Consider the following 18,690-nt stretch of genomic DNA (forward strand, 5'->3'; position numbering starts at 1 on the left):
CACTTCATGGTACGGGAAGGAATAGTCTTGGGACACAAGATCTCCAACAAAGGTATCAAAGTGGACATAGCAAAAGTGGAGGTAATAGCAAGTTTACCACCACCGGTAAATGAAAAAGGCATCCGAAGCTTCTTAGGACATGCGGGTTTCTACCGCAGGTTCATAAAAGATTTCTCCAAGATTGCCAAACCACTGACCAGTCTGCTGGTAAAAGATACCCCGTTCTTATTTGACAAGGAGCGTAGGCAAGCCTTTGAGGCCTTGAAGAAGGAGCTGGTATCAACCCCCATAGTTATTTCCCCCGATTGGTCTCTTCCTTTTGAGATAATATGTGATGCAAGTGATAACACAGTGGGGGAAGTACAGGGGGAACGCAAGGAGAAGCTCTTGCATGTGATCTATTATGCAAGCCACATATTGAACCCTGCTCAAATGAACTATGCAACCATAGAAAAAGAACTCCTGGCGGTGGTATACGTGTTTGACAAGTTCGGACCCTATCTACTGGGATCAAAGGTAATTGTCTATATTGACCATGCTGCTTTAAAATATCTTTTTGCCAAACAGGAATCAAAGCCAAGGCTGCTGCGATGGATCCTACTAGTAGAAGAATTCAACGTGGAAAACACAGACAAAAGGGTAGTGAAAACACTGTTGCTAATCACTTGTCTCGGATGACTTCGATTCAAGAAACAGAAAAAACGCACCCTATCAGAGATGAGTTCATAGACGAATGTATTCTAGCCGTTACGCATATCCCATGGTTCGCCGATTACGGGAACTTTTTGGTAGGTGGACTGATACCTGATGACTTTGACTGTAACAGAAGAAAAAAGTTTTTGCATGATTGCAGGTTCTATGTGTGGGACGATTCATTCCTTTACAAAAAGGGATTGAATGGTTTGGTCAGGAGATGTGTTCCAGAGGAAGAGCAGAGGGACATCTTTAAAGCCTGTCATAACTCAGAGTATGAAGGACATTTTAGCGGAGACAGAACCGCAACAAAAGTCCTCCAGTCAGGATTGTACTGGCCTACATTTTTCAAAGATGCACAAGTAGTGGTAAAAGAGTGCGACAGATGTCAAAGAACAGGCAACATATCCAAAAGAAATTAGATGCCTCAGAATTCCATGTTACAGGTCGAACTTTTCGATGTGTGAGGGATAGATTTTATGGGACCCTTCCCACCGTCATTTGGAAAACAATATATTCTGGTTGCGGTTGACTATGTGTCAAAATGGGTGGAAGCAGTTGCACTGCTCACGAATGATGCAAAAGTGGTAATAAATTTCCTCAAGAATTATATCTTTGCACGGTTTGGGGTACCAAGAGCACTGATTAGTGACGAAGGTACCCACTTCCTAAATAAGTTGATGGAGAACCTACTACGGATATACAATGTCAAACATAGAATCGCCGCACCATACCACCCCCAAACTAGTGGACAGGTTGAGGTATCCAATCAGCAAATCAAGCAAATCCTATAAAAGATCGTCAGTGCCTCACGAAAAGATTGGTCAATCAGGCTCGATGACGCACTCTGGGCATACCGAACAACGTTCAAAACACCAATAGGTATGTCCTCGTATCAATTGGTCTATGGTAAAGCTTGTCATCTACCACTCGAACTTGAGCATAGGGCGTTTTGGGCTACCAAATTCCTCAACTACGATCTTTCCAAAGCGGGTAAATCTCGGATCCTCCAATTACAAGAGCTGGAAGAATTCAGAAATTGAGCCTATGAGAATGCCAAGATATACAAAGAGAAACCAAAACCTTGCATGACAGGCGCATTCAGAAGAAAGAACTTCAGGAAGGACAACTGGTTTTATTATTTAACTCAAGGTTAAAGCTTTTCCCAGGGAAACTAAGATCACGTAGGTCGGGACCCTTTGAAATACAGAAAGTATTTACGCATGGAGCCTTTGAACTAAGAAATCCATCAAATGAAGACACGTTCAAGGTGAATGGGCAGAGAGTTAAACCGTACATACAAGACCAGGAGGGTGGTCCAATCGATAAAATTCGTCTCACCTAACCACACGGAGGACCGTCAAGCCATGCGACGTTAAACGAAGCGCTTCGGGGGAGGAAACCTACGCTTTTTATATCTAATCAGTTTTATGCGTTTGTAGGTTTATACAAGAGCTCTACAAGGAAGGAACATCACGTCAACAAATGTCTAAATCATGAAAAAGAACGATCAACATGGCCAGATGTACCAGCAGTTGAACCGGAGAAAAAACCTAAAAACGGTCAAAAGGACAGTCTGACACGGCCACCCGTGTCAGCTGACACGAGTTGTGTCAGGAGAAGGAAAAGCAAACGAAAAAGATGGAAAACAGTGGCCAGACACAGCCACCCGTGTCAGTTGACACGGGCCGTGTCAGAAACACTGAAAGAAATAGGAATTTTTATTTATCAACAGTAGTCTGACACGGCCCGTGTCAGGATCACTGAAGATGATATCCACACCATGGGAATCCAGTAGCCTGACACGACCACCCGTGTCAAGCAGGCGCATTTTTTGAACTTTTTTTTGAAAAATTTGAATTTTCGTGGGACCCACCCACTTAATCCACCATTAACCATACCTTTTCCCCATTAACCTTATCATTATCATATTTTTTTCTTACAACTCATTATTCTCTCTCAGCATTCTTCATCTCTTTCTCTTAAAACCTTTCAACTTCCATTAAAACTCAAAAACCTCACTACCTAAAACCTTCCATAACCCCCATTTCCACTCACCTATCGCCAAAACACCCTTCACTAATATTACTCCACTCGTCGTCCCGGTCCTAACCACGGTTTCGGAATTTCCTAACTCAAAAGTTCAAATAATTTCTATTTTTTTGCAGGTCCAAAATGCCCCCGCGTTTTGGGAATGCTCGAATTCCTCAGCACGTTGGAATTCCAGCTGGAAAAACGGTGGATAGACACGATCATGTATTATTTCGGCACTTTGCATTTCAGGTTGTTTAATAATTAACATGAGTTATCTGTTGAGGAGTTAGCAGCAATAATCCGACTCCCTCTGAACGGACCAGGAGCGGTTCCAGACGGGTTCTCACCTAAGGATTTATGGATTGCCATCACCGGGAGGACGGATTACTCCTCCAAAGGTGCGAAAGCCTCGGGCATCTAGAATCCATGTTTCAGGTACGCTCAAAAGGGTTTAGCTTATACCCTATTTGGAAGAGGCGATAGCACAGGGGTAGCTACTCAGAGAGAGCTATTGTTTATGTACTCGATGGCTCAAAACAAAGCCATCAATGTAGCTGCCTTTGCAGCAGACTATCTGGGCAGAGTCGGCCGAGCAAACTTCGGAGGCATATCCGTAGGGGGAATGATCACCCAAATCACTGAGCATTTCATGTATCAAGCTGTTTTACTCGAAGACGCGCCAATTGCAAGTAACACCAAAATTGACATGTCTGCTCTAATTTCACAAGGTATGATTGTTGTTGCCCCTACTTACTATTCCGTACTTATCCATAAGAGGTTTATCATCGCTCTGTCGGATCCGGATAGAGTTGCTATTACTGACTGTGCTAATTGGTCGTATGTGAGCGCTGACCCCGACGCGGATGAAGGCTACGAAACTGACCATTTTACTGCAGGTGAGGAATTTATGGATGACCAGGTGGAAGGAACGGAAGTAGAAGAAGAAGATCCTCAAGCACCTCTTGAGCAGTTTGTACCACCGCATTAGGAACCCATCCAACAAGTGGCGGGTTCATCATCTTGGTCAACTGACCAATGGAGCTGGGTACAAACCGAGATAGGTGACTTGAGGAAGGAACAACAACGACAAGGCATCGAGCAAGCCCGTCAGGGGACGATGTTGGATGAGATGAGCAGCATGATGCGACAGTTGATGTTGCATTTCCCGCAACCACCTCCTTAGTAGGATACTATGAGTGCCCTACTTCACTCTTGTACGAAAACATTGTGGACAATGTTGAGTTCAAGTGTGGGGGAGATTTTATGTCTTTTATTAGTATTTTATTCTCAGTATTTTGTTATTGTGTTATTTTACTTTTGTGCATTCTAGATTTGATTTTTCTGGTTGAAGGTACATTATGCTGCGAGTGTGTTAAGTCTGTGTTGATAGGTTGGAAACAGTAATGATCACGATTAAGAGTGGATGAAAGGATCACACCACTCACCATGGCTTGTTGTGAAGGATCTCCCCAGGAAGTTGACACTGCTGAAAGTAAAGATCGGACGCAACGTATACAGCTTAACCGACATGAGTATCATGTACATTCCGAAGTAAGGAAGAAATCACACCAAACTAATGAGTATTGTGGATCGTGTCAAAGTTGAACCAAACAAAGTGAGTCATAAAAAGCCAAACACATTGATCATCATGAGCGACATTCAGGTTTGTCTTTATCACTCTAAATTTGCATAGACTCTCTGGGACTGTCACTGCATGATACACACACTAAGGCACGTTGTTTGAAATTAACCCCGAGCCTTTCTAGCCATCCTGAATAATTATATCCCTCGTTAACTCATTTGAACCTATATCCATTTGTTTGTTTAAACCCTATAAATGTACCCCTTGGCCAAAAACACTTCCTCACCCTGTTCAGAGTCATGAAAATACATTCAAACTGTGTTGAAAACCTAAGTTTGGGGTAAAAACCCCAAAAGCTCCCAAAGCCCAAGAGAGTGCAAGAATAAAAGAAAAAGAAAAAAATTTGATGAATCGAGAGAAAGAAAGAAAAATAAAAAGAGAAAAATGATAACTCGAAGATTCAAAAAGAAGCACAGAAAAGGGCATTTGGTGAAGAAAAAAGTAATAAGAAAAGAAAACCGAGGAAATAAAAGAAACAAACACAGGATGTAACATCGACTCTGAACAAAAAGCCACTTGTTTTCCTTTTTTTAAAAATAATAATCCATACCCTAACCCAAGCCAAGTTACAACCCGAAAGACCTCAAAAATGTGTGTGTTGTGTGTAGGTGATAGGAAAAGAGAGACTATTCAAACTTGTGAGTCATATTGCATACTTTGAATTATGAGTGTAAACAGTTTACCCCGAGAGAATTGGTGAGAATATGATATAAGCTGACATGTGAAACGGTGCTTTGAAGTGGAGGTGCGAAGAAAGACTTACAAAGAAAAGCAGGACTTGTGGAAGGAAAAGGGAAGACGTTAGCGAATGATCTCAGCAGTGGTGGAAAACATAAAGAATTCTGGGGAGTGACAATGTGTCTAAAACATTACCTGGGACATGCAATGAGCTAAGTTTGGGGTTATGATCAATCACCATTTGTATTGAGTTTTCGTTACTGATCCGACTCGAAACAGAGGCTTTTGACACACTGTGGAAGCATTTATGATAAGTTTCGAGTTAGTTTTACTTCCATCATTTTATTTAAGAAATTTTAATCATTATTATGTTTTACTTTTTATTTTGTGATTTTATGCGTGGGATAGCTATGATTTTGTCCAACAGGTCCAGGTAGAAGAACTAGAGAACTCAGAACGAGACAGTGTGAGATTTCGGCAAGCAAAGGAGCAGAAAACCCCGGTACAGGAGGCTTGACACGGCAACCCGTGTCACCTGACACGGGCCGTGTCAGGCAAGGGAGGACACGTAGAAGAAAACAGTAGCCTAACACGGCCACCTGTGTCAGCTGACCCGGGCCATTTCAGGCACCTCAAGCAACTGTGTCACCCCCTACCAGGGGCGTGTCAGCCAGAATAGTAGGCTGACACGGCCACCCGTGTCAGCTGACACGGGCCGTGTCAGCCCAAGCACAAAAACTCAGTTTTTTCGGGCTTTTGTTTGTCTGGCTTTTTAGAGATATTTTTGGACCTGTCCAACTGCTGCTGGGAATTTTCACTATAAAAGAGAGTCTTCTGCCAAAGTAAAAATCATCTTGGAATACGGGAAAACACAGTATTGTGAAGCAATCAAGGATTACAAAGATTAAGGCATTCGGAGAGCTAAAGGTGTTCATGAACGGGAGCAATTGAAGATCAAAGTCATCCAATTACTTGTAATGTGTAGTTTTTATCTTGAATTTGTTTTAAACAATATGAGTAGCTAAACCCCCCAATGCTAGGGGGTGTCCCTGATTTAGAATTGTAACAAAATTAAGTTTGCATTTGCATTTATAATATTGTTTTTACGCTAACCTTTTGATGTGTTTATTGCTCTCTCTTTCGGACCAATCGAGATTGATTTGTGGTTATCAATTAGGCTGGACCGCCATGGATAAGGTTTTTATAAGGTTACTCAAAAGTATATATCACCTAGGACTAGGGATACCCTGTATTAACTAGAGGATTCTTGATATTATACAGCTTAACTTCACCCTAATTGGCTATGGACATGGAAATTATGGTAGATTGATTAAAGGTTTTCTCACCAAGGACTTGGGAGAAAATACCCTTAAGAACTGGTAGTAATTGATATTTATTGATGCAATAGTGACTCAGAGTTGTTACAGGGATAAATCATACACCTTCCCTGGCATTGTTCATTTTTCTCTATAAACCCTTATTTTCATCCTTCTTTACCTTTACTTTTATTATTACATTTTTACTCCTAAAAACCAAATTAATACTTTTTGTTTAATTGAATGATAATTTAAACTAAATATTAAATTGCAGTCCTTGAGATCGACATTCGAGGAATTTCCCCATTATTACTATAAAAGGCAAAATAGTATACTTGCTATTTTCCCGATCACATATACTGACACAGGCGCTTAGCAGCCCAAGCCAATGCGCAACACGTCTTTTCAAGCATAGAATGTTGAGTCTCATAGTCGGTGAATTTCTTGCTGAGGTAGTAAATAGAATATTCTTTCTTTCCAGTTTCATCTTGCTGACCAAGAACACAACTCATAATCTCATCAAGCACAGTCAAATACATGATCAATGGTCTTCTTTCAATAGGCGGAGACAGAATCGGAGCCGTAAGCAAATACTCTTTGATACTGTCAAAAGCATTCTGGAAATCTTTGGTTCAATCACAAGACTGATCTTTCCGAAGAAGCTTAAATATAGGCGCACATGTGGCAGTCATGTGTGAAATGAATCTTGAGATATAATTCAAGCGACCGAGAAAACCTCTGACTTGCTTCTCAGTTTTGGGTGCAGGCATTTCTTGTATTGCTTTGAATTTGGCAGGATCAACTTTATTACACTTCTCACTGACAATAAAGCCCAACAACTTACCAGAACGAACACCAAAAGTACATTTATTGGGATTCAAGCGGAGTTTATACTTCGTCAAACGCTGGAATAGCTTCAACAAATGCTCAACATGCTCTTCTTCATCATTGGATTTGGAAATCATATTATCAATATAGACTTCGATTTCTTTGTGCATCATATCATGAAAAAGAGTGGTCATAGCTCTCTGGTAAGTCGCGCCAGCATTCATTAGACCGAGAGGCCTCACTCTATAATAGAATGTTCCTTAGGGTGTAATGAATATAGTTTTCTCCATATCTTTGGGTGCCATTTTAATCTGATTATAACTGGAAAATTCGTCCATAAATGAAAAGGATTTGAATTTAGATGTATTATCTACCAACATATCATTGTGTGGTAGAGGGAAATCATCTTTAGGACTAGCTTTGTTCAAATCTCTATAATCAACACACATACAAACTTATTCGTCCTTCTTAGGAACAAGCACGATGTTGGCCACCCGCTGCAGATACTCAACAGTAACAAGAAAACTGGCATCGATCTGCTTTTGCACTTCTTCTTTAATCTTCACTGCCATATCAGGATGAGTCCTCCTCAACTCCTGCTTAATTGGCATGCATTCTAGCTTCAACGGCAATCTATGCTCCACAATCTCAAAATCCAAACCAGGCGTGTCTTGATAGGAGCAAGCAAACACATCTGAATACTCTCGAAGAAGATCAATCAACCCCTTCTTAACCTCTAGACATAGTTGATACCCAAACTTGACTTCCTTGACATCATCTTCGAAACCCAAGTTGACGAATGGATGAATGGATTTTTCCTCGTGCTCAAGTAGACGAGACGATTCATCAGACATTTCTTCATCACCTTCTTCCTCAACCTCAAACACAAGGAATTTAAAGTTGGGAGAAGGAGTAGGATCATTGTATTCAATGGGTTTAGAAACCAACTTGCATAATGATTTGATATTTTGATTTTAGAGAAGTGAATTGTGGCCAAATATTATGCAGATGGATAATTATTATTTATTTAATCATGTTTTATGTGATTACCATTTTCAGAAAAGCGAAAAGTAAAATTAAAAAATCATAGATGTGGATGAATAGAATTGAATTTTATTTATGATCAAATTGAAATATGCCCAACAATGTTCACTCCTCCCTTAGGCATAGGAGAAGGATTTTCAAAAATAAAAGCAATTACTTAGAGCGATGAACAATAACCGGAATATCGACAGTGATCCAATTGTTGCAAGTTTTTCCATGCGTCACAAAATTGGTGCAGTTTTCATCTTATTCCCCCTCGATCACTACAATTGAGTGTTGTTCATTACCATGAATGAACCATCCGCTACAGAAACTAGGTTGCACATCTTTATCTTTGACAACAGAAAACCCTTGTTGGAATCCCAAACCGGTCCTGTTCAAGTTCTCGGCGACCTCTACCATCCGACCCCACTGATCAGAAATACCATCTTCAACAATCTTCTGAGCATCTTTAAAAGAGGACATAGGTGCCCCAACTCTCTTTTCTTCAGCAATAGATAGAGCTTGGGACGGATTCCAATCTCATCCTCAGCTTCTACATACGAGAAAGACGACAGACGACTTAATAACAACGCTTTTTCTCCATCCACAACGGCGAGCTTACCATTCTACACAAATTTCAATTTTTGATACAGAGTGGATGTCACAGCTCCCGCCTCATGTATCCATGGCCTTCATAACAAGCAGTTATAGGCTGGGTGGATATCCATTACTTGGAAAGTAATTTGGTAATCACTCGAACCTATCTTCACTGGAAGGTTCACCTCACCAATAACAGTATTGCGAGAACCATCAAATGTTTTGACGATCACGCCACTGTATCTCATTGGGGCGCCTTGATATGTTAATCTGGACAGGGTTGATTTGGGGAGTACATTCAGAGAAGAACCGGTATCGACCAACACATTGGACAACACATCCTCCTTACAATTCATCGATAATGTAGTGCCAGATTGTGATTTCTGTGTTCCTCGGGAAGTTCTTCATCATAAATGCTTAAGTTGTTGCAGGCAGTGATGTTATCCATGATATGGTCAAACTGATCCACTTTTACATCATGTTTAACATATGCTTGCTCCAATACTCTTTGCAGTGCTTCTCAGTGCGCTTTAGAATTCATAAGCAGAGACAACATTGAAATTTTGGGAGGAGTTTGGAGCAGCTGCTCCACCACATTGAATTCACTCTTCTTAATCAAACGCAGTACCTCGTCATCATCATTAGGCTTCAAATTGCTGGTTTCACCAGACTGACACTTTGGAGCACTAACTGGATTTGCTGTAGGTACCTCAACTTTCTTACCAACATCTTCTACCTCTTTTGGGAAAACACGACCAAAAACACGAACACTATGGGTCACCTTTATAAAATCAAAAATGTTCACAACAGAATTGGTCGTAGGAAACAGAACCTCTTGACCATTTTCCAACATAATATTGTTATATTGATACATAATAGCTCTATCGGATGCACACGGGACGGGGCCCACTAACCATATCACTAACGGCGATACCGATCTATTAATGTTATTACTGCTGCTGCTGTCGAACTGGATTACCACCCGCTCAGGGGTCTTAAATACCGGCAATATCATGTTTACATCATTTATATCCCTCGATTGTTGAATCTGGGTTACATTCTCATCCATCAACTTCTAGATATCTCTCTTGACAACTGAACAAGCACGGGGGTTTACACTGCAAATCACACAACCGGCATGGTCATGCTCACAATCATTAATAGTACACAGGGTCTTATGCATCTCTACTAAAGACCGACGAATACGTCGCACATCAAACACTCGGAAACTTCCTGGACAACCATATACCATTTTGACAGAGGAATTACCATGAGCAGGTAATGGGTTTGCTTTCACATTAGGCGCGCGGTCCTCAAAGGACACCATCCCACTCTTCACTAGCTTCTGGATCTCGTACTTCAACGAGTAATAGTTTTCAATGTCATGTCTAGGAGCTCCTTGATGAAAGGCACAATGGAGTTCAGGCTTATACCACCATGGGAGTGGTTCTGGGATTTGTGGAGGATTTCTTGGTTGGAGAAGGTTCTTGAGAACCAAGGATGGATAAAGTTCAGCGTATGACATAGGAATAGGGTCTAAAGAGACCTTCTTCCTCTCAAAATTTTGTTGTTATTGTTGATTATTATTGGTATTTTTGTTGTTGTAGTTGTTTGTTCTTTGTCCCGGTTGTTGTTGACGTTGTTGTTGAATTGGCATGGATTGATTGTTGGAAAATACTGGAATAACGGATGAAACTTGATGATGATATTGACGTGGTTGCTGACTTCTTCTAACATGAGGCCTCCTCTGCCTCCCAACTGATACTGCATGGTTTCGCCTTCCTTCTTTCTACCAAAACCGCTACCATACTTCTTGTTTAACGATACCTCTTATTTAGACAAACGTCCCTCTCGGGCACTGATAACGCGAAAATACATCGTATATTTTCCTTGATTTACATTCAAAAATCGTACCACTTTCATTTATATTCCGATTATTCTGCAAGTGTTCGAGTTATTTTTGCAGGTATTTTAATTCCCATGTTTAAATGAGCAAAGTATAGAAAAGGAAGGAAAAGAATAAGAAACAGAAGAGAAAACAACAAAAAAGCAGAAAATACAATTCCTGTGCATGTGACGACCGTCACAAGGCCAAAAGCAGCGTAATGAATTTGTCAACAGAAGTGATCCACACGCCCATTTTTCTCGCTCCTCAGCCCACTTTCCCGTGAAATTCTCACTCAACCAAGTCACCCTTATTTCTCTCAACTATGAAGACCAAATGGATACTATAAAAGGATGGAAGTTAGAAACCTACGAGCACGCTTGATTTTCCTCCCTGAAGCCAGCTTTCCAGATTTTCCTCTGCATTTATTTTCCACAGCAACTCTGTTTTCTACTATTATTTTTCTTCAGCAACATTGTTTTCTTTTACCGCAATTTGTTTACCGTTCCGTTCAGAGTTTCCATTTTCCCTTTCCCTTTCCGCTTTTCATTTAGCCAAAGAAGTAGTTTCCTAAATTGGGGAACTACTGCAATTTATTTAATTTAGTTTAAGCTATTATCTCGAAGAAGCAGAATCCTACCGACCTGTGGAGGACTACTCAAGTACTTCAAGATTCAGCATATTCGATTAATCCAATTTCCAGGTTTTTATTCAATTATTATTGTTATTGCTTTATTATTATTATAATCATGTTTGCTTTATTGTTAATCTCTTTATGTTCGTTTATGTTTGCGTTATTTAACATGTCCGGCTAAACTACCGGTATCGGTATGTAATCAATTCAATTAGACGGGATTTAATAATAATCGGTGTAAAACTTCTTTTCTCAAACAATCTTTATGGCTGTGGTTTTTAATTTAAATTTAATTAACTTTGTCACGAGAGTCAGAAGTTATTTAATAGGGTTTTGCCACGAAAGTGGGAAATGAACTAAGGTGAGAACCGACAATCGCGAGAGTGTGAGGGTCGAACTGGATAGTAAAAACTAGGCATTGATATTAAAAACAGCGAGAACACTTTAAAAGAAATTATAACTTTTTTATTTTTAAAAATTATTTTTAACTTCAAATGGGACAGCGAGAGCGTACATTCTGACTTAAAAGTATAGTCCGAGTCAACAATCACGAGAGTGTGAGATAAAGCCTTTTAAATGAGTATTTTCTACTGAAAGATATTTGGTACATAAAATATACACCGGTGACTTCTCGAATCCCTGACGATTAATGCGTTGCATACTAATATCCCTCTATTAATATTTTCTTAAAAACTTAACTTCCTTTAGATCTAATTATTGTTCAACCAAACCTCTAAAAATCATCTCCTTAGCTAAAACATAGTAACATCGATAGCATTAGTTTGACCATCGGTCCCTGTGGGTTTGATATCTTTTAAAACTAAAACGACTAGACTGTGCACTTGCAGTCAAGTACGCAATAGACTATATTTTATATACAGTCACGAGACGTATCATGTTTTCGGCACCGTTACGGGGGACCTGATTTAGTCAAATAGTGTGATTCTTTCGTTGCGCGGTATAAACTAAGGGTAAAACTAATTTCCTTTCCCTTATTTCCCGGTTGTATGCCAAGTACTCACTCACAAGGCGAAAACTTAGCACCACCAATCACAGAACTAGAGCGTTTCTTATATTTAAGATGATGAATACTAGAGTACTAACGAAGGTACAATATTCCCGATATCTTCTTTCCTACTACTGAACCAGTTGAAAAACCAACCATGGGTACAGTGGAACCACTGAATCATCCTCTTAAGTTCTACACTACCTCATTCCAACAAGAACCTCACAATAGCATTGTTGCCCCTGCTATCAACCGAAACAATTTCGAGTTGAAACCCTCATTATTATCAGTTGTCCAACAACATCAATTTGCTGGAAGTCCCATGGACGACCCTAATGAACATTTGACCAAGTTTGTGCAGTACGCAGACATTATGAAGGCGAATGGTGTATCCCAAGATGCGATAAGACTATGCATTTTTCCTTTCTCTCTAAGAGACATAGCTTGGGCTTGGTTGCAATCCTTTCCATCCAACTCAGTTACTACATGGGAAGAACTGAAGAACGTTTTCTTAGCCCGACATTTTCCGCCAAGAAAAACTGCTATGCTGAGAGCTCAAATCAACGGATTTCGACAAAAAGATGTAGAATCTCTCTACGATGCGTGGGAGAGAGACAAAGACATTATGAGGATATGTCCACATCACGGTCTCGAAGACTGGGTGATCATTCACACATTTTACAATGGGCTTCTGTATAACAGAAGACTGACAGTAGACGCTGCCGCAGGCGGTGCACTTATGGACAAACCATACAACGAAGCCTATCAACTCATTGAAAACATGGCCCAAAACCATTGCCAATGGGGAGGTGAAAGAACTCCAGTTGAAAATTCCCAAACAAAAAGTGGAATGTACGAAATCAGTAGCCTTGACCATGTCCATGCAAAGGTAGATGCCCTTGTTCAAAAGTTAGACAACTTGACAATACCACCCGCAGCGACCGTGGCTGTCGTGACTCCAAACTGTGAGTTATGTGGAACTCCTGGACACACTGCACCAGAATGTCAGATATTAACAGGAGTCCCCACTGAACAAGTTAATTACGCACAAGGAAATCCTTATTCGAATACCTACAACCCAGGTTGGAAAATTCATCCTAACTTTTTGTATAAGAACAATAACGCCCTGCATGCACTTGGCCAAGCACCCGTTGTTCCGCCTGGATACCAAAAGCCTGCTAATAATGCTTCTAACATGCTTAGGAAGTCCAACCTTGAACTAATGATGGAAAGCTTCATAGCTACCCAAGCTCAAATAAATAAATACTTCTTGAACCAAAACATACATACTAGTGAGCAACTTAAACAATTAGCGAGCAAAGTAGACGCCTTAGCCACCCACAACAAAATGTTTGAAACACAAATTTCACAAGTGGCTCAACAACAAGCATCTACTGCTGCTCCCGCTGGCACATTTCCTCGACAGCCACAACCTAATCCAAAAGGACATGTAAATGCCGTTATATTGAGAAATGGAAAAGAACTAGACGGACCCGTAGATCCAAGACTCAAAAATCCTGCCATGTACCAAAAACCTGATAAAACAACAACTGAGAAGGTAAGTGAACCGAAGGAGAAGGAAAATAATACCAAAGAGGCCTAAGAGAAAGAAAAACCTTATGTGTCTCCACCACCTTTTAAACCATCCATTCCGTATCCTGAAACACTCGCAAATTCTAGAATTGCAGGCCAATTTAGGAAATTTGTTGAACTTCTGAAGCAACTGAATATTACAATTCCCTTTATAGAAGCCATCACACAAATGCCCTCATGTGCCAAGTTTCTTAAAGAGATCCTATCCAATAATAAAAAGATCGAGGATAACGAAACAATTAAACTTGCTGCTGAGTGTAGCGCAATAATCCAAAATAACATGCCTCCCAAACTAAAAGACACAGGTATTTTCTCCATACCCCGTGTCATTGGAAATTTCGTCGAAGACAAATCTCTATGCGACTTAGGAGCCAGCATTAGTGTAATTCCCTTAACCATCTGTAAAAGGCTCAACATGGGAGAACTAAGACCAACGAAGATGTCTGTCTAACTAGCTGACCGCTCAATTAAATATCTAGTTGGTATACCAGAGAATGTCCCAGTACGTGTAAGACAATTCTACATTCCTACAGACTTAATAATCATGGACATCAAAGAAGATGCTAGTACACCTATTATATTAGGAAGGCCATTCTTAGCTACCCCCGGAGCCATAATAGACGTGAAAAGAGGTAAGCTAACATTCGAAGTTGGAGAAGAAAAGGTTGAATTCATCTTGACACAATTCTTATAAGCGCCAGCTATAGACGATACCCGTTATCTACTTGATGTCATAGACGAGTGTGTAAGAGAGATGTAGATGCGAGAAACCACATATTCTGATATAATGAAAATCCAAATCCCTCCAATCTTTGAAGATGATAATTGGCGTGAACCATACCAAAATGACAGTCTAAGTGAATGCTTAGCACTTACACCCAACCACATGCCATGCCCGAAGAAACCAGACTTAGAATTAAAAACACTACCAAAGAACCTAAGATACAAATTCCTAGACACTGAACTCAAAAGACCAGTAATAGTCAACCCTGACTTAGGACAGATTGAAACTGAAAAGTTACTAGATGTCTTAAGAAAATATCCAACTGCGTTAGGCTACAACATCGCTGACTTAAAAGGAATAAGTCCTTCTATCTGTATGCATCGCATTATACTAGAGGAAGATTGTAAAACCTCTAGAGAACACCAGAGAAGGATCAACCCAATCTTAAGTACTGTAGTCAAGGATGAAGTAAAGAAGTTATTAGATGCAGGAATCATATACCCGATCTCCGATAGTCAATGGGTTAGCCCGTTCATATAGTACCCAAGAAAGGGGGTGTTAGAGTTGTTAAGAACGAGAAGGGCGAATTCATAGCACAAAGAGTTGTGACCGGAAGAAGAATGTGCATTGATTATAGGAAACTAAAACAAAGCCACCCAAAAGGATCATTTTCCTATGCCTTTCATTGATCAAATGTTTGAACGATTGGTTAAGCATTCCCACTTCTTCTATCTAGACGGTTATTCAGGATTCTTTCAAATTCCTATCCATCCTGACGACCAAGAGAAAACAACCTTCACATGCCCTTATGGTACATTTGCTTATCGACGAATGCCATTTGGACTATGCAACGCTCCCGCAACATTCCAAAGATGCATGATGTCAATCTTCACTGACTTTATAGACGACATTATGGAAGTCTTTATGGACGATTTTTGTGTTTGTGGGCAGAGCTTCGAAGGATGTCTACCAAACCTTGAAATGGTACTTGAAAGATGCGTAAAGGGGAATCTCGTCTTGAACTGGGAGAAATGTCATTTCATGGTCCAACAAGGAATCGTGTTAGGACACGTAGTATCTGATAAAGGAATTGAAGTAGACAAAGCTAAGATCGAAATCATAGAGAATCTCCAACCACCAAAAACTGTACGAGAAATACGAAGCTTTTTAGGACACTCCGGTTTCTACCGACGCTTTATCAAAGATTTCTCGAAAATTACCAAACCACTGACTGGTTTATTAATGAAAGACACTGACTTTATCTTTGATGAGAGATGTTTAACAATGTTTGAACAATTAAAAACATCTTTAATCACCGCACCTATCATGCAACCACCTGACCGGAGATTAACATTCGAAATCATGTGGGATGCGAGTGACTATGCCGTAGGTGCAGTGCTAGGACAAAGAAAAGATAAAAAACTTCATGCGATATACTACGCAAGTAGAACATTAGATCCTGCCCAAATGAAGTACGCCACCACTGAAAAGGCACTTCTAGCCATTGTGTTCGCTTTAGACAAATTTCGTTCTTACTTAGTAGGAGCGAAAATCATCACCTATACTGATCACGCTGCTATTAGATATTTTCTAAGTAAGAAGGATGCCAAACCAAGACCCTTAAGATGGATCCTACTCTGACAAGAATTTGACTTAGAAATAAAAGATAAGAAGGGCACTGAGAACGTAGTAGTAGACCACTTATTACGAATCGAAGGGAATAAGCCTGAAAAAATTCCAATCAATGATGATTTCCCTTACGAACGACTTATAGCCCCAATGGAAGCGACATGTATGAACTAACCTTAAATGATACCGAAATAGAAGAATCCGTGGAAGAAATTTAGGCGAATGCAACTCTGCTATGGTATGTTGATTTTGTCAACTACCTAGCTATTGGAGTACTTCCACCGGACCTATCATACCAACAAAAGAAGAAATTCTTTCATGATCTAAAACAGTACTACTAGGATGTACCTCTGCTTTTCAAAAGAGGTACCGACGGTATTTTCCGTCGATGTGTTCCTGAGGATGAAATAGACGATATAATCTCTCATTGCCATTCTGCTCCCTGTGGTGGGCACGCAAGCACTTCAAAAACATGTGCTAAGATCTTACAATTGGGCCTCTTTTGGCCTACTCTATGGAAAGATGTCCATAATGTGGTTATAAATTGTGACCGGTGCCACTGCACTAGTAACGTTTCAAGACGCGACGAAATGCCACAAACAGGCATCTTAGAAGTGGAAGTCTTTGATGTGTGGGGGATTGACTTCATTGGACCATTCCCGTCTTCTTTTGGTAATAAGTACATACTCGTAGCTGTCAATTACGTTTCAAAATGGATCGAGGCTGTAGCTTCTCCAACAAATGACACACGAGTAGTGATTAAGTTGTTCAAGAACATAATCTTTCCTAGACTCGGTGTGCCAAAACTAGTCGTTAGTGATGGTGGCTCCCATTTCATATCAAATATCTTTGGAAAACTTCTTCTGAAGTATGGAGTCTGACACCGTGTAGCAACACCTTATCATCCACAAACCAGTGGGCAAGTCAAAGTTTTGAATAGAGAGATCAAACAAATTCTAGAAAAGACTGTCGAAATATCTAGAAAAGACTGGTCATCTAAACTAAATGAAGCTCAGTGGGCCTATATGATAGCCTACAAGACCCCAATAGGGACCACGCCCTTTAAATTAGTCTATGGTAAATTGTAATACCCCAAAATTTACCCTTCATTTTTTCCTAGAAGCATGGGATTATGTCTAACATTTCATTGGCATCATATTAGGTCATACTCATTGCATACTGCATTAGTGACTTGGGAAACGGGTTTTGATTGATCACTCCTTAACAGAAAGATCACACACAAACCAAAATGAGAATTGGACTTCATTCTCTGAGTATACAAGCCTCAAAGGTCTCAGGGGGCTCCAGGTGTCTTATTATGGTCCACAGTTCATCAATGAAGGATTAAGAGCTATCAGAGTGTTCATCTGGATTTAATCAGGAAATTAGGGTTTCATGGCTACTTGCAATAGGCAATGTTTGGTTGGAAGTAGAGGAGCTTATCCATGTCATGATTAGAGAGGCATCTTGGCCTAGGAAGACTCACAATTATCTCAGAAAGATCCATTGACAAGCAGTGCAATCAGTTCCCGATCATTTTTGCCCTAAAATTAGGGTTTGGTATAAAATCAGTTTATTTCTGATTCTTTGGGTGAAACTCTTTTCCATGGCCCTCCATATGTCCACAAGGGTCTACATACAAAAAATCAGCTCTTTATTTGAGCCAGAGGTGCTTCAATTGATCATTAGAATCGGGATCAGACAGTTTGGGAAAAGTCAACTATGGGGCCAGAAAAGTCAACTCCTAACTTTTTGAGAGTGAAATCTCAAAATTAATGCCTAGGGAAGCCTACATGTGAAATTACTTCAAGGTTGGACCATGGATTCATCATTTAATCAGGAATTGGAGAAGTTACTTAATTTGGAAATGGTTGACTTTCCATTTAGGGAAAGTTTTCATGATTGTTGCACTCACTTTAAGCCCATATCCCATCATGAAAGTTGTTCCTCTTGTTCCAAGCAATCTAGAAATACAAAGTTTTCTCCATTTGGATCAAAATTGAGAAAGTTATGCTTAGTCAAAGTGGGACATTTTTTTAGGACACTTAGTAAAATTTCTAAGTCTCAAAATCTTCAAAGTTTGTCAAGACTTCTTGGCCAGTTTTCTTGCACTTCAAGGCACCAATTGCCAATAGTTTCTTCACAACAATTATACCTTGCCATGTCCTCTTTCACCTCCCTTTGGAATCATCTCATTTGGATCAATCGTTTGAGAGATGCACTCACTTAAAGTGGGCACCATGACTTGATTTTCTAGGCAGATTTTGGGCCTAGCTGGCCCAACCAGTTTTGCAATGTTGTGACATGACTTTGAGGCCATTTTTCACCTTTTTCCATTCATCATTTCCATTCATGCTCAACATGAAACATGCTATTCTCCATGAGGTCTTTCTACTGTTTGCATT

General features: G+C 40.1%; 1 non-coding gene across 1 annotated transcript; it reads right to left on the reverse strand.

Moving 5' to 3' along the window:
* Nucleotides 1–12,883: 12,883 nt before the first annotated feature.
* On the reverse strand, nt 12,884–12,990 carry LOC127124085 (small nucleolar RNA R71). The gene has a single exon (XR_007803723.1). It is a non-coding gene; the product is annotated as a small nucleolar RNA R71 (small nucleolar RNA).
* Nucleotides 12,991–18,690: the final 5,700 nt, after the last annotated feature.

Source organism: Lathyrus oleraceus, chromosome 2 (genome assembly GCF_024323335.1).
Source record: "Lathyrus oleraceus cultivar Zhongwan6 chromosome 2, CAAS_Psat_ZW6_1.0, whole genome shotgun sequence".
Classification (NCBI taxonomy): Eukaryota; Viridiplantae; Streptophyta; class Magnoliopsida; order Fabales; family Fabaceae; genus Lathyrus; species Lathyrus oleraceus.